Raw genomic sequence first — 15,449 nt, 5'->3', positions numbered from 1 at the left:
ATTAACTACCGAATAACCCAAATTCGCGCAGAAACGGTTAGAGACACAGACAAAAAGACTAATTTCTGATCGCATGTGGGGATGGATTTGCTTTACCACGTACACCGCCGATTTCACGTCAACAAAACACGAACTATGTTTCATCTGCAAGCAGACACATTGACAAGTACGGAACCTGTGGGCTTGGCTAAATATGTAATTTGCGGACGAAGAAAAACCAGACAGACGCTGGTGCCTGCTGTCCACAAACTATATCTTTAGCCAAGCCCGCTCAAACAGGCGGAAGCTAGATTGCGCCGATTCCACTGCTCGCACAGCGTCGGCGTGCCGGGCATGTCCTCGTCGTCTTTTGTGACCGAACCATTGTGGCACGTAGTGTTGCGCTGCAAGCCGTACACAACCTATTACTACTACGGTTATATTGACGTCAGAAATGGTAATTGACCTGTGCATACCGAAAAAATTCCGGTAGCACCCATGTCATGGCGAATGTCGACGTTAATGCGATTAGCACTGAAGCAATGCATGACACACCAATTGCCAAGGCTGAAACGTGTATGCAGCCGGGCTCTTCTCGCACACTTCCCTCTGCACACGCTGCGCCATCTAGCGGTACCGCCGTCAAGTTCGCGCAAGGCGCGAATTCTATTTCGCCGAGCCCGGGATAACTTTTAAAGGATCCTTTTTTTTGTCATTGAATACCGGCACATACCTACGCAGTGGCGTAAGCCCAGTTACCTAAGGTAGTGTCGAAGAGATTTATTGGCGAGTGGCACATGCCTAGTGGCACATAGGGCTACTTCGACACAGAAGACGGCGATGAGCGTTGACAAAAAAAAAAAAACAGGTGCGACAAAAAGATGTAAACGCGCAAGCCTACTAAACACAAGGCGATCAAAAGTGCATCGTGTTCCAAGAAAAGAACGTCACCAAGGACCTCTTGAACAACATCACCAGTCAAGAACACCGACACGCCTATTGCGGCAACAATTGCGACGAAACCGCACGCTATGGGGAAACGTACGGGTGCCGTTTTCTGGCTTTAGAAACCTCGAGCAACGAGCATCCCCAAATTTCAGAAATGACACATCTCACGTGAGCGCAATAGATTCAAGAGGAACGGCCACTACTGTACTTCGAGGCGTTTGAACTTTATTCAGTTTTGTCATGAGCTGAGCTTGTAATGGTAATGTAATGTCGTCCGGAACGCAACAGTCAGGCCCGTCCACCTCAGCAATGCTGGACGTCAACGGACTGCAAGCTCTCTTCAGTGAACGTAGACTACAGAACTATCTTGGGACATTGGACTAAGTCTGTATATATACTTTTCATATATCGGACTCTCTTTCATGCACCCGGATGGATGGATGGATGTATGATATGAGTGTTTCCTTTGAAATGGGGCGCTGGGTTGCGCCACCAAGCTCTTGCTCCTATTAATCTACCATGTTTGTGGCGCGCGCTTTCTTGGGGAGAAGAGAAATATGTAACGTAGTACAGATGTATTGTGGCTGAAGACGAAGGACGAAGGCTTGTGTTCGGGCAATCATGTTAGCGTGCACTCGCAACCCACTGTTCGCGTCACATGTGTACGGAACATCACAGCAAGCAGTGGTCCCAGTAGCACCTGTCGGTCCACATATTGAGGTGGCACAATCTCTTAGATCTGCCGAAAAAAAGAGGCTAGGAACACACTATACTGAAGAGCGGTATTAACTCACTAAAAAAGTGTTGGTCATTTAATAAGAAAAAAAAAGTTTTTTCTTTTTTTAAGAGGAGGGGGGTTTACACGAGGTACTAGACAAGCGGACACGAATGCACGACATTTATACCGTAATCTGCGTTGGCCATTGTTTAGCATGCGGTATTTGCTTTAATTACATCATTATATTGAGCTTATTGTCTAAGAAACGGGCCTAGTTTGTTACCGGCGTTGCCATGGATTCAGTGTATTGTCGAGCACTGTGCTGTGCGGTACTGTGGGGTACTCTCAATACACGTTGATGGGCAAGTTCAATGTACATCTGGTCATAACACCAGTTTATTTGTATATGTGACCTTTTCAATATGTGAACCGAGATTAAAGCGCAATGCTAGTGAGCCGAGTGATCCTTGTTTTGAGTCGTGTTGTATAGGTTTCAGTTTCGCTTCTTAAGCCAGCACTTTAGTCTGGCGATATTGTGTAACCCTACGCCAGCGTGTCTTCATCCTTCTGCACATGATAAAGAATCAGGTGGCTGGCTAGGAGTCGTGCCACAAGCCTTGGAAATGTCTTGTTCGTTCCTCTCGCCCGGTGCCTCCACGCTTGGGGCTTTGATCGGGTAGTCCAAGGGTCGCCCGTCACCTACCAATGCCGGCACTAGCGTGCCATTTTCCTGATACTACAACCTGCATCAAGGTGTGCTTGCAAATACTCAGTTGCGTCAATTCCCGAGCGTCACAGTGCTCTGTAAATGTGAGGTCCTCCTAAAGAAATAATTGATCGTTACAAGATGAAATGCGATGCTAAATGATGCAGTGCTCTGCGAAAAGACGGGATGGTCGATGTGATGATCATTTATGAAGATTAAGAAATGGGCCGAGTGCAGACTCTTGTGGCAAGCCCTATAATACTTTAGAAAATGCAGAGTTAATGCCTTCAATCACTCTGTACTGTAAGGGGTTCTTGAAGGAGTAGGAAATCTAGGATGAGTGGGTGCATACGGAGGGGTGCAGGATTCATCAGCAGTCTCTGGTGGCAGATGCGGCTGGAAGTTTGAGAAAAAGTTCAGATATTACGACAGACGATGCATCTATGGCTGAGGTGTGCAGAGTGTACTGAAAAGCTAGAAACTGACATGAAGGAATACTTTCCAGAAAACGTTCAAGGCCAACTACAACGAAATCTTGGAGTTCATAGAAAGCCTTGTTTGAGATAGAGTAAATATAGCGGAGCCTTGGACATAAAGGAGCCACGATAGGCTATCAAAAATAGCTGTTTGTGATACCGAAACGGAAAACATACACCACTATTGTTATTCGCCCGAATTGACGCATGAGCTAGAGCACGTGACCCCCGAAATAAGGTGGTGCCGCGGCTACTCACGGTGCGCTGCGAAATCTCAGAGTTGTCACGCTGAGACTTGGGTCTTAGCGACAGCCACCAGGTGCACTCGTTGCCAGCTTAGGTGCTGCCTAGAAGCTGCTAACAAGAAAACTATGCCATTACTAGCCGAGCCAGTATTTACAAGATTGCTTTAGTGCTTATGCTGCCATGTTCTAACAAATTTAGCCAAAGTAAACTTTTGTTACAGTTTGCCTGGCTGACGACAAGAAACCTGTGCGAAATTGAAAAAAAAGCTAGAAGAATTGTGATGCAAGAACTTGCGGATAGGTTTAAATGACTCCATAATGCCAGGATTTCGAACATATATGGAAGCTAGAATATGAATTAAAACAGTCCAGTGTGGAAAGACACACGAACGCACGCAAGCACGCATGCACAAGCTAATCTACTAACGAAGAAAGGCTCGACAATGTAGCATAACAATTTGAGTTAAAAATGGGCGTTAGCGACTGAGAGATCCCGCTTGAATTGTTAAGATATGCTAAATTTCATAAGCCCCGACTGCGTCTAGTAAAAGAAGACACATTTATTTACAGGGTTCATGTTGGAGCCAGGAGGGCAGCCCAAAGCGTCTGCAAAATCCATTGAATTGCGCGCAAGTCTGTTACAATTGGCTGAAAGCTGTTGTACGATTTTTTTCGCTTGCATGTCATGTAGCACATCGTCAGAAAGAACACCTGTTCTTCACTAAAATCGTGGCTGATTGGAGCTTCTTTCAGCGTCCTTCGACGCCTCTAGGTATGCAGAGTAGGCAAGTTGTAATGCGGGAATCTCCGGAAAGACACTTCGGTCACCAGCCCCGCTAGCATTCATGCATTTTTCTCTCGAGTCAAAGGCCGCCCCTGAGCTCGCGCTGAGGATTGACGAGACGACGTGCCCGTCAGGATGCCAATGGAGGCCTTCCCAGTCGAGTGCCTTGACCAGTTCGAGGGCAAGAGAGAATCCAAAGCCACCGTAAAACATGGCAGTCGTACCCTCGCTGTAGAACAGTGGGTGAGCGACAGCAGCGATGGCCACTCCCACGCTGTTGACTATATAGTCATACTGGAAATAGGGCTCTGCGTAGCCGACAGGCAGTCTCATCACATATTCGTAGTCAGGCGTCCTGTTGGTCGTGCGCAAGTTAATGATAGACGCAATACAGTATTCGCCGAAGGATTTCTCCCCTGCGGGACTAGGATAATCCTTGTACATGGCTTCCAAGCTTTCATTTGCGAGGTACTTGGCCGGTGGCCACACGTGCAGCCTGACTGCCTCCAGCTTCGCGGTCAGCAGATTCCTGCTGCCCGAGTGCATCCAGCGTGACGCATTCACCAGACGTACAACAGTCGAGACCAAGTGGTTGAAACGCCAGTCAATAAGGTGATTTTCACCGGATTTTATTCGCAGCGTGAACTGCATAGATAGCAGCATTACCTTGTAGACTACCTCGACGTGCAAGCCACAAAAGACGGGCTTCAGCTTGTCTGCAGTGGTCTGATCTCCGAACCGCAGTAATAGCAGCCGGCTGTCAGTGACCGGCGCGCAGACCTGGACGTACTGCCACGCCAAGAAGTCTAAAATTTGGCTGTTTCTCTAATTTCGGAACATTTTGCCCACTACAACCAGAAACTCAAAGTTGCTCACAACCATGTCATCCTGATTCGTCAGTGTGGGGCTCAACGCGGTAGTTTTCCAACCACCGGGATGAAGCCAGGCTTGGTGTGCTTTTCGATATCAATGATGGGGGAACGCGGCTGCATGCTTGGGCGACACCAGCAGGGCGTTGTTGAGGGCCTCGAGCATTTCACCCTCTAAGCCGGCTGCCTCTGTGGCCCGCCGCTCGTTGTCGGGGGCGCTGTTGTTCGTGAATACTTGGTAGAAATGGCTCCAATAAGTGACGTACAGCTCCGATTCAATCACGGTGCGATGGTGTCTGAGGTAAAGGGGAAGCAAAGGAGCAGGTTCGAGTGCGACGCTCCACTTGAGTTTTTTCGTGCTCTCACGCGCAGAGAAGGCTCGCAAGGAAAACCACAGCTCGACGTGCCACTTGTATGCCAGTGTGATTATCACACTCAGGGCATCGACTCCCTGCTTCGGTTGTTCTGGCCAGGCCAAGTCTAAAGAATTGATAAATCTGCGAAATCCATTTAGAACTGACCCGTATGTGGAGATGTTGCCCATACATGTTTCAAACATCACCAAGGCCTTGAGGCCAATAGGATACGTGCTGGAGCCCTCCTTCAAGGTTTTCTTCAAGCGGAATATCCAAGAAAACATCATATCTTCCATGACGGATGTGTCGAAATCCCGTAGCTGCCTCCTCTCGTTAGGTGGTGACCACTTCGAACATACGTAAGCATAGAAGTCTTCGCAGGCATCAACGCTATGTTTCAGTGCCTGAGTCAGAAGCACCGCATGCAGTCGACAATCTTTTGTGATGCATAATTCTCTGTCACGCCGAGTAGGATGGCCTAATATCACGAACACGAGGGTGAGCGTCACGGTGACGAACAGGACTGCGGTGGCCATCACGATCGCAGCCAATGCTACTTTGGGTGAAGTTCCTTTAGAGCCGCTGGCGGTCTTCTGGGGACTACACAGCTGAGAAGTGAGATAAACAGCGAAAATAAATGACATGAGCACTCAGCAACATTTTTCTATAAAACAACTTTTTTCGTAAGCGATGGCCCGTTAGGGAGCCTTTAATCCGCGTATTGTAAGTTTACTATCTGCGGCAGCAGTGGTACCTACAGGGACTCTGAAAAGATTTGCACGATTTCGTAGAAACGTACTGAGTCGTTACAGTAGGATCACTGAGTTTTTGTTGAGATCATTAAGATAACTAAAGTTTAAGCGCTCCGCGTATAGTTAATTTTTGGTTTAGAAAGGTGCGTCGTTACCAATCGCAGCGGCGCCGCTCCCCTGTGTTTTCAGCCGCCCCCTACCAATTGACGTCACTTGAGTGAGCTATCCCGATTGGCTACCCAGGTCACGTCACTGATAATTTTTCCAACTTTATGGTGACCAAATATTGTTCGCAATACTAGGAACGTTGGTTAATTTGTTTCTATAAAAAGTAACATATAGACAATACGCGACAATTTATCACTACACTCAAGCATTTCCGGCACACAGCAAGTGTCGTCTGCTTGCGTTAGAACGTTCGCCGTATTGACGCGTGTTGCGCGGTCAGTGCTCTTTTCGAGCTTTCTTTTCTCGAACACAATAGATTGCTCTTGTTACGTTGTGGGCGGCAAGTCTAGCGATCGGCAACATGTTCAGCTGCGACATCGTGTCTCTAAGCAAGGGAACCTGGAAGCGGTTCGGCGGCATGCGAATCGGGCTGTCGGTATACGATCGGCGCCAGCATACGCGTGTTGGCGGCCGTCACTTCAACCGGAGCATTACTACCGCAATGGAGAGTTTTAGCACGTCCGGTATTCATGTAAGCACAAGCGCAAGCGGACTGGGTTTGAGCGTTTTACCGCGTGAGCAGAGGCGCAAACGAGGATGGCCTGAACGGCGCAGCAGCCTGGTGACACAGATTAACCGCACAAACACAGAGCTATAAAAGAAGTAACCAACTGGTACTCTAAACTATGCTACTGGTGTAAATTTTGTGCAGGAGCGTAATCGTGAACACTTTTTTTAATGTTTAAAACGTTTTACACTTGGTTAAAGCAATAGTAGCTCTGTGTTTGACTGTTTAAGGTGCGCACCGCCACGTGGCTGCACCGTGCAGGCCGCTCACGTTTATGCTAAAGCCCCTTTATCACAGCGGTAGTGTTAGGAGGGGTTTTAGTTTACGTCTCCGCCCATCCGTCAAAACGCCCAGCTCGCCTGCGGTTACCGGAATACAGGACACGCTCGGCGCTGCGACAGAACACTCTCAACGCAGGCTGCTTGGATAGCTCTCGCGGTGTATCGATGACCAGGCGGCTAGCGGAGAAGTTGTAGAAGTTTCGCGCGCTGGCTCCAAGATAACCGGAAGTCGCAGGCTGATGCAGAGCCAGTAAAGGCGAAGCTTAGCCTCCATCACTCAGCGAACGAGTTGAGGAGAAAAAAGCGTGGCTAGGGAGGAACATAAATTGTAATCGTCTGTAGCTCTCTTAATATGAGACACTTCACTTGAATTGTGGTGCGGATGATTAACTGTAGCTGTATCCTACGCGACTACAAAATTTATCCAAACCGTTTCAGGGACCCTTTAAGAGCTCCTTAGAAGAAATATTGTGGCGCCTGTGTTATGGACAGCTGCGCCTGCCTTTCAAAGGCCTGTGCGCAACTCGGTCACGGCACCGATAGCGAGAGTCTGTCTCCGAAAAAATAATGAGCAACTAATTCTCTTAAACTATCATGAGCTAAGCAATCAAACGGATGAAAAAATTTGCTATTATGCGTTCAAATGGTGGGATAAGGTAGAGAGATTCTTGAATGTGCTATTCACTAAGCATGCAAGCATAGTGTCGCTATTACCATGCGTCTCTAAATTGGTTGCGCGCCCTTTTCTCTACCTTTTGTTTCTTTTCCGCATCTCGGCGCACTCACCACCATGACAGCTGGCCCTCGAGTTGCCGCGGCGAGGCATTCGCAAGGAATTTCACATGTGTTGGCTAAATTTCGTGGCTACCCGCGTCATTGAAGAACCATATATTTGTTTTGTTTTATGACAGGGATTGATTTTAAGGGTATTCAAGGTGCAAACGTTTACGAACGGAGCCTTTTTCTTTGTTATGGGTTACGGAGCTCAGGCATGGCTAAGCTTATGTACGGGTGCTGTTCTCCGTGCTCGTTCAGATTTGTCTTCCTGATTGCGCTATCAGCAACAAGTATGTGAAGCTATGGAGTGCGTAGGATGTGTGCTGTCATATATCGGGCTAGAAACGTAACACGTGTTATTGTTGTCGTGCTGAGGGTGCGTAGCTTTGTCAGTCCATGCTTTTGTTAGACGCTGCAAATATATTATGCGAGGACAAGCTGTTCACTGCCAGTGCACATGATTTTGACTATTGGGAGTAGGATTTCTCCGTTTCGCCGTCTAGGCAGGATAAAGTGGTGCACGAGTTTGTTGGCTCATAATGCCTTGGGGTAAAGGGGAAAGGGGAAAGAGCTCATTGATAGAAATCATGTCTATGTGTAACTTTCGTCCTTGCATACACTTTGTTCAGAAATGAAGTACAGGTTCCACTGTGACGTTTGCGATTGAGAGCCAGCGGCACCAGTTTCTCATAAAGGCGTAGGATCAGTTTCACTGCATGCAGAGATGCTGGCGTCATGACGAAACTACGATAATATTAGAGATGCTCCGCGTTGATCTCACACGTTTCTACATGACGCTCGCGTTATTCAGGCGACTACCTCACGCGCCTTACGTTTGGTCATCGGGGTACTAACATGATGAAATTATGAAGCTGCACAAGCTAGATACACGGCAACCGATTGGGTTCACGCAGCTACACACGTACGCATTTTGAGCAGCCTAAACGCATCCGAGTTGTTAAATCGGCAGCTACATAGTGTCGCACGCACGCAAGCGCATAGCCTTTGGCGTGTACCGGCGAAACTTTCATCGCAGCCCTGTCACGCCTTGCAAGTGTCTTTAGGAAGCCAAGTAAAAAATCTGATCAATGCAACAGATATAAATCGCGAAGCGGCTTGATATGTGAAAGCGGCGACAGTGTTTTTGCCTGCAGATACACTAGTTGTAGACGACATAACACTCAAAATAAAGTTCTGGCAGGTATATGAACACAGTGTACATAACGTATACGTTACTTGCAAGACAAAGAGCTCTGACTTGCGTGCTAGAACTGGACACTAAAATTAATTTGTCCAAGAAAGTAGCCCCAAAAGGCTTCTAACTGGAAGCAGGCAGCCGACCCGAAGGGACAAAACGAGTGGGCAGTTACTGTGCCGAAAAAGCACACAAAAAATCTGCTTGTTCCAGTTTCATAGCGTTCCATGGTCGCTCCTAGCACAGCACACAATAATCAAGCCTTAAGTATACGGTAAAAGTTTATGCGCGAATACCCATCAACAATTTTTAATGTCTCGCCTCGCGTAACTCTACGGGCGAAGCTGGCACGCCTAGGCACGCCCGGAGCGAACGACCAAACTGCGAGGGCGAAGGGCAAAGGAAAGCGCGAGCGGCGAGGAACCAGGAGAAGGAGAGGCCGGGCGAGGAGGAATGTCGCTACCAGGGTTGCCAGATTTGGCTATTAATTGCCAAATTGCGCTACTTTTTATGCGGGTTGGCGTCGAAAATTCTGACTTGACTACATGGCTACATTTGGGCTATTTTTGTCTTAATTAAGGACTTCCGCGTCCCGAGGACCGCGTCAACACTACAAAAATACGGGAACGGCGGTTTATGAAAAACCCGAAGCTCTTTGCTGTTACTAAGATATGCGGACAATCTCGAAAGCTGTGCTTTTAGGCAATGTCGGCGCTGGCAGGACGGCGTTAAGTCATGGCTGCCATGTTTCTACGTTATTCCAGCGCTAAGCTCTCTTCTTTCTGTTTTGCGTTCGGCGCCATCTTCTGGCGGTTCACGCATGATTCAATAAGGAACGCATCACGGCTGACAGCTGTCGACTACGCGTTCCATGTCAGCTGCTATACGGCAAACTATTGTGTGCACTTACACAACAGCTCAAGCATACGTGCGCGTGTCGCGGCGCGTCATTTTCACCTGTGGTCCTCCAATGTTTATCAAGGGTTCCTTATTGCTTGGTCTTCCGGCAAATCACCATGTTATTTATTCACCCAGTAACTTTACGATAATATCCGCAAGTCGCTTTCAACGGGGAACGCAATGGTTCGAATCTTGATGTGCTGTGCGAGTAAGCCTTGTGTAGAGCGCGAGAATGACGGCCGCCGGGGCGCTCCGAAGGCAGCCAGCGACGTCTAACGCTATAGCTGCTGGGCTCGAGATGTCTGGGCATACAGTGGCCAACGCATCTAATCCCGATCCCAGCCACTGACGTTAGACGTCGCTGGCTGGCTTCGGAGTGCCCCGGTGGCCGTCGTTCCCGCGCTCTACACAAGGATGACGCGCACTGTACATGTTCAGCGAAGCGCAGGAGTCTCGACTGTCGATCAAAATGAAATGTTCTGCTCTGGTATCACCAAGCATCGCCAAGTTGGGGGCTAGCATTAGGAGTGCAAAAAGCAGTGCCGGAAATCCAATGTTCCCCCTGCTGTCCGAGCGTTCTTTGTCCCTACTTGCGCTGCCTCTTTCGAACGCAGCTGTCGAGAGCGTATTGTTCAGCCAGGTTTCTTTGACGAAGGATGATCTGAGAACCCCACGTCAAATGAGACACTGCGTAAAGTTTCGTCTGGCAGAGAGTGGGCTATCAGAGAGTGGTCTGGCAGAGAGATGAACCGTTTCTGTCGCGTTTCAACTCTGCAGTTCTGTATGGTCCAAGTTGCAGTGGGAGTTAGCTCAAATAGGGCTGGATTGTATATTTAATCCATTTGTGTAAATCCCCAGTGTGTGGAGTATCAACTGGCACTATACACAAGGGTTTTTATTTTCGTTCTTTATTTTAGTCAAGCAGCACTGTGTTACGTGGAAGTTCTGATTATTTCATGCAATTTGTGAACGTTACGTATGATTACAATGATAAGCTCTGTAAATATACGAAAAGAATGTTCGTTCGCAGTCAAGATGGCAAGGCAATTGGTCACCAAAGGTCGGTGAATGCTTGCCTTGCCAACAACATCAGCATGATAACTCGCCGACTTTCATACCGTACTCCTGCGACAATTTTTTTCCTTGAAGCTATGGGCATACCAGTAACTGCAATAATAGCTTACTTTTTATTTGCACGTACATTATGACCACTGTAATTCCTCTTTGTTCGTCTTACTATTCGTTACATTGTACTTTTCTCAGACATATCTTCGAGCTGTGATGACAAAAAAACAACTACATTCGATATACATAATAGGTGTTTGTGGTACTGTTACGTCCGTATTTTATTATTTTTGGCCACATCGCATTGGTGGTTGGGCAAAGACTTATTGCCAGTTTGAAAATGTATCAATATAGGGTTCTACTGCCTTCCTATTCTGCTTGAATTTATTAGAGCACGGGGTTACTTAACTTCATGACAGCCGTGTGTGTTCCCTAGCAAAATTACATTTCCTTACTTTTTTAAATCGCGCTAAAAGTAAAGTACACAGTCCACCCCTTGTAAATTTGGCAACACACGCATTCGTGCTGAATTCACGGAAACTCACGTACACGTTTTCTGATTGCACGAATCTTGCCAGCGAATCCCTGTTTAAATATCACGCAGTTCCACTCTTTTTGCTATTGATATAAAAAAACCTGGATTATTTCTAGCGCCGTTATCCAGGCGGCAATTAAAACTATAAATTTTAGTTCACCGGCTCTGTTGTGGGCCAGCAGGTCGTCCTGTTTCTTCCCACTCAAAGTCGAATTGCAGCCACAACTGCCGGTTCTTGGCGCGAGGAAAATGCGAGAAAGTTTCAAGTTTCCTCGAGAGTTTAGTGTGCCTCCAAGAAGCATCATTTGCTCACTCAGCGTCGACCTGCTTTCGAGTAAATTGAAAGAGAGAGAGCGGGAGAGAAATAACATGTTTATTTTGTAAATCAAGCCTATAGGAAAGGCATCCCTATATTAGAGTTGGGGCCGCCTGTTGGGCACTCGATCGCAACCAGCCAAATCTGATCGTCGTGGTTTGCAGCTGGCAATATTTTGCCCGACTCTTATAGAAAAATTCCTCGGGTATAGCGAGGCGTGAAACAAAGCTAGCTCAGAATAATGCTAAGTAAATACCAATAACGTCATGAGTAAATTGGAAAAGAATTCTTCCGTTCTTCGTAACAGTAAGTTGTGCCTGAATCCACGTCTGGGTGGTAGCTCTCACTGGAATTCCTTACGCAGATCTTGAGACCAGTGCTGTGCTGGTTGCACGGAAGTAATTTGAGAGCCGGAAAAACACGCGGAGATATTTGGACACCATCTAGGAGATGGTGTCCAAATCTCACGTTTTGGCTATGTCTTTGGCTACTTTTGGCTCTGGGAAAATTTAGGTCTGGCTATTTTTGGGCTACATTTTGAGATCATTTGGCTATTTTTTGTTGGGACCATCTGGCAACCCTGGTCGCTACCTTTAGTCTTATTCAGGGGGCTTACATATCGCCGGTGGGCCATAGCGATTACGGAATGGGTGCCAAGGGAGGGGAAGGGCAGTCGAGGACGGCAGATAATTAGGTGGGTGATAAAATGAGAAAATTTGCAGGCGCAAGTTGGAATCGGCTAACACAAGACAGGGATAACAGGAGATCGCTGGGAGAGGCCTTCGCCCTGGCTGCGGACATAAAGATAGGCTCACGACGATGATGACGTCAGGCTCGCCTTGTGGCTTCTATACATAAACGCCCCGAGCGGCCAGTCGCGCGGCAATTTTGCGTGTATTCGCGGGATTCTTTCACGCTCGGGAAAACACATTTATGTAGTACGTATCGAGCAACAGAAAGCTGTGTCGGGAGTTTTTGACGTCACTCTGCAATTTTCTCATTGACACTATTCATCCAATTATAATATTTGAGAAATGGATTCAGTAATTAAGACTAATTATCTAATTAGGTGGAATAAGAGAAATAATAATTTGTGTATCTCCATGCGACGGGAAGCATTAACTTGGTTCTGTCTAGCTACCTGGCCTTCGCATATATTTAAATTCTGGCTTAAGTTACCTGGGGCACCCTGTATAGAATACCTGATTAAATCAAGCAGGCTAGGTGACTAATTGTCACCGCCCCGTTACAAGGGAACAGAAGTATCTCTCAGCGCGTTTCGCGACATGTTTTACTTGATCTGCAACGTTCTTACGAAACAAATACTTTATATATTGTGGGCACACGTTTATGCCCGATCACTTATTACTTGTGTATATTTGGCCTTCTAGTAGGTGGCGTACTATGCTTCGGTCAGGAGCGCAGATGGCGCGCTGTGGTTACTGGTCGCAGGAAGTCATCACTGCGCCCTTTCGGTGGTAGATGGGCTCAGATTTCCTAGGCCTCTTATGTAACAATTACATCATATTTCGCGACAGAAAGGTATAAGGCTTCGTTTTGCATCGCATTACGCGGAATTACCATCTTTTGCTCGCGGGTTCGAGCAGTGAAATGAGTCTCTCTAGAATTCGCAGCGTTGCGTGCTATCTATGAATATTGTTCGACCGCGCTGACCTTCGGGAGAAGTCTAAATTTCTGGACCGCACTATCTTCGTGATCGGTCCATCTTTTTGGTTATATAGCCGGAAAGAACACCGGTGTGACAATCACAAGAGTGCTATTTGCATTTCAAGTGACCGCACTTGACTTGGCCGGTATATCAAATAACTGACGACCGTGCTTGTCACTATCTCGTTGATAGTACTGGTGCTTGATATCGTTGGCAGAAGTTCGGGCAACAGATAGATCTTTAATCAACAGTATGGGAATGTCTGGTTCTTTGTCATCACAACATGACCAATACAAGGAGTAATATTTCTTCAAATAAGACAGGCGACTGGTAACTGCTTCTGAAATCGGGTATTTCCAATTTGAACGAGTGCCCACTTTTAGAGACTATACGTAGGGGCAGGCACGTACCCAGGAGTTTTTTTCGCGGGAGACCCAACCCAAGGTAACTTTTATATGCAAATCATGGGGGGGGGGAGAGAACTTTACTAGTAAAAACGTAAATAATTCCCACCGTTCACCATAAAGGCGCGTAAACACGCAAAGAAGAAATGAAATAAGGTGTACCTCATATGTACGCCTGTGGGGCACACCTCTTTCTTACTTGGAAAACAAGGAACAAAATCAGATGGACTCGGGCAGGAAAGAAACGCAGGAAGGAGACTGCCAAGAGCAAGCAGACAAGCGAAAGTGTAAAATAAAAATTTCTAGCAGCATCTTTTGAATTGGCTCTGGAATATTTATAAAGAAAGATATATTTGCGGGACAACTACAGTTCTTTTGGATTGTTCGTTTACTGCTGCACCAAGTTAAATGCCAAAACCGACTAGTATTGTTATTTGGGAATTTGCGTAACGATGCGTGGCCGCCAGTCCGGCACAGCCGCGTAGAGTGCAGGAAACTGCGCTTCTAGACGTACTGCGCCCACCGCGGAAGGTTAGATAAATACCTATACATAAGCACAGCAGAGAAGTGGCTACGTCAGGCGGCTCGACTGATAACCGTAGAAGCGTCATTCAAAACACACGGAATCATTCTCCACTTCCGGCGGCGTTTTCTCTACTTCCTTTTCAAATAAAGAACTCAGTGTCCTTCCACTCTGTGAGGAAGGATGAGCGAGGAAGCTGTGTATGTGGGCCCCTTAATGGCGAACACTGCACCGCCGCCGCGGGTTGGCCCGGTACTGCACTATCTTCGGGATATTTCCCTATACGTGGACACGATAGTGGGGAAACTAGCCCTTAACAGCTTCGTTGTAAAAGACTTTGATCCATGAATATTTTCGCGCACAACACAAAAACTTTTCTATTTCCTTGCTGTTTGGTTGCTGCCTCGGCTCTCTCCCTTAGTAGTTCGCTTAATTTCTCAACTTGCGACACTCGTCTCCCGTTGCCAATTTTGCACGAAAAGAGGTTTACAATGAGGAAAAAACAAGACGAGGCAACGGGTTACGTTCATATTACTTATGGGTCTAGTGGTTATTGCAGGATACGATTGAAATTTTGAAATTTTTGGGATGGCTGTGAAGCGTAGATCGCTGAAAGGATATAACTGGGGCCTCTCCAGCGGCAGCCTCTTGAAATTTCGGAACATCGAAATAATGAGAAAGGCGAAAACATTCCCCCATTTTTTTAGTGGGTAGAATATCAATGTGTTTCAAGCCTTCAGTTCGGTGTCCTTTTCCTTGATCGGGTCAGTGATCGCTTCCACGGCTCGGCCATACTATTACTGTAACAGCAGGGCAGTTTTGACCACCGAATAGCTGTCAAGTCTCAAGATTAATGTGGCGGCGCTTTAGAGAGGAATGTGTGTGGTGGGGAGGGGTGGTGTGGGCGGGCGGGGGAGTAGTATGCCGCCGCTTATTTATGTTATGTCTAATTTATACATGTTACGACATTTATGTCTTTCGCTGCCACCCCCCCCGGGGGGAGGACGGGTACGTGCTAGCGTAGGGGGGTTTCTCCGATCGTAATTCAGCAGCGGGCGCAGCTGTGAGACGAGTAAATTGTCCGGTGCACTCACGCTTCTCATGAGGCCGAGGGTGCCTGGGGACAAGGTACCGAGCGTCTTGCCGCGAGAAGCATTCGCTGGACCCGCGGATGCGGCTGGACTCGAGCGGTGCACCGGCGTAGACACGGTCATC

The sequence above is a fragment of the Dermacentor variabilis genome, chromosome 6 (assembly GCF_050947875.1).
Source record: "Dermacentor variabilis isolate Ectoservices chromosome 6, ASM5094787v1, whole genome shotgun sequence".
NCBI lineage: Eukaryota > Metazoa > Arthropoda > Arachnida > Ixodida > Ixodidae > Dermacentor > Dermacentor variabilis.
Note: the sequence above shows the minus strand (reverse complement) of the source record.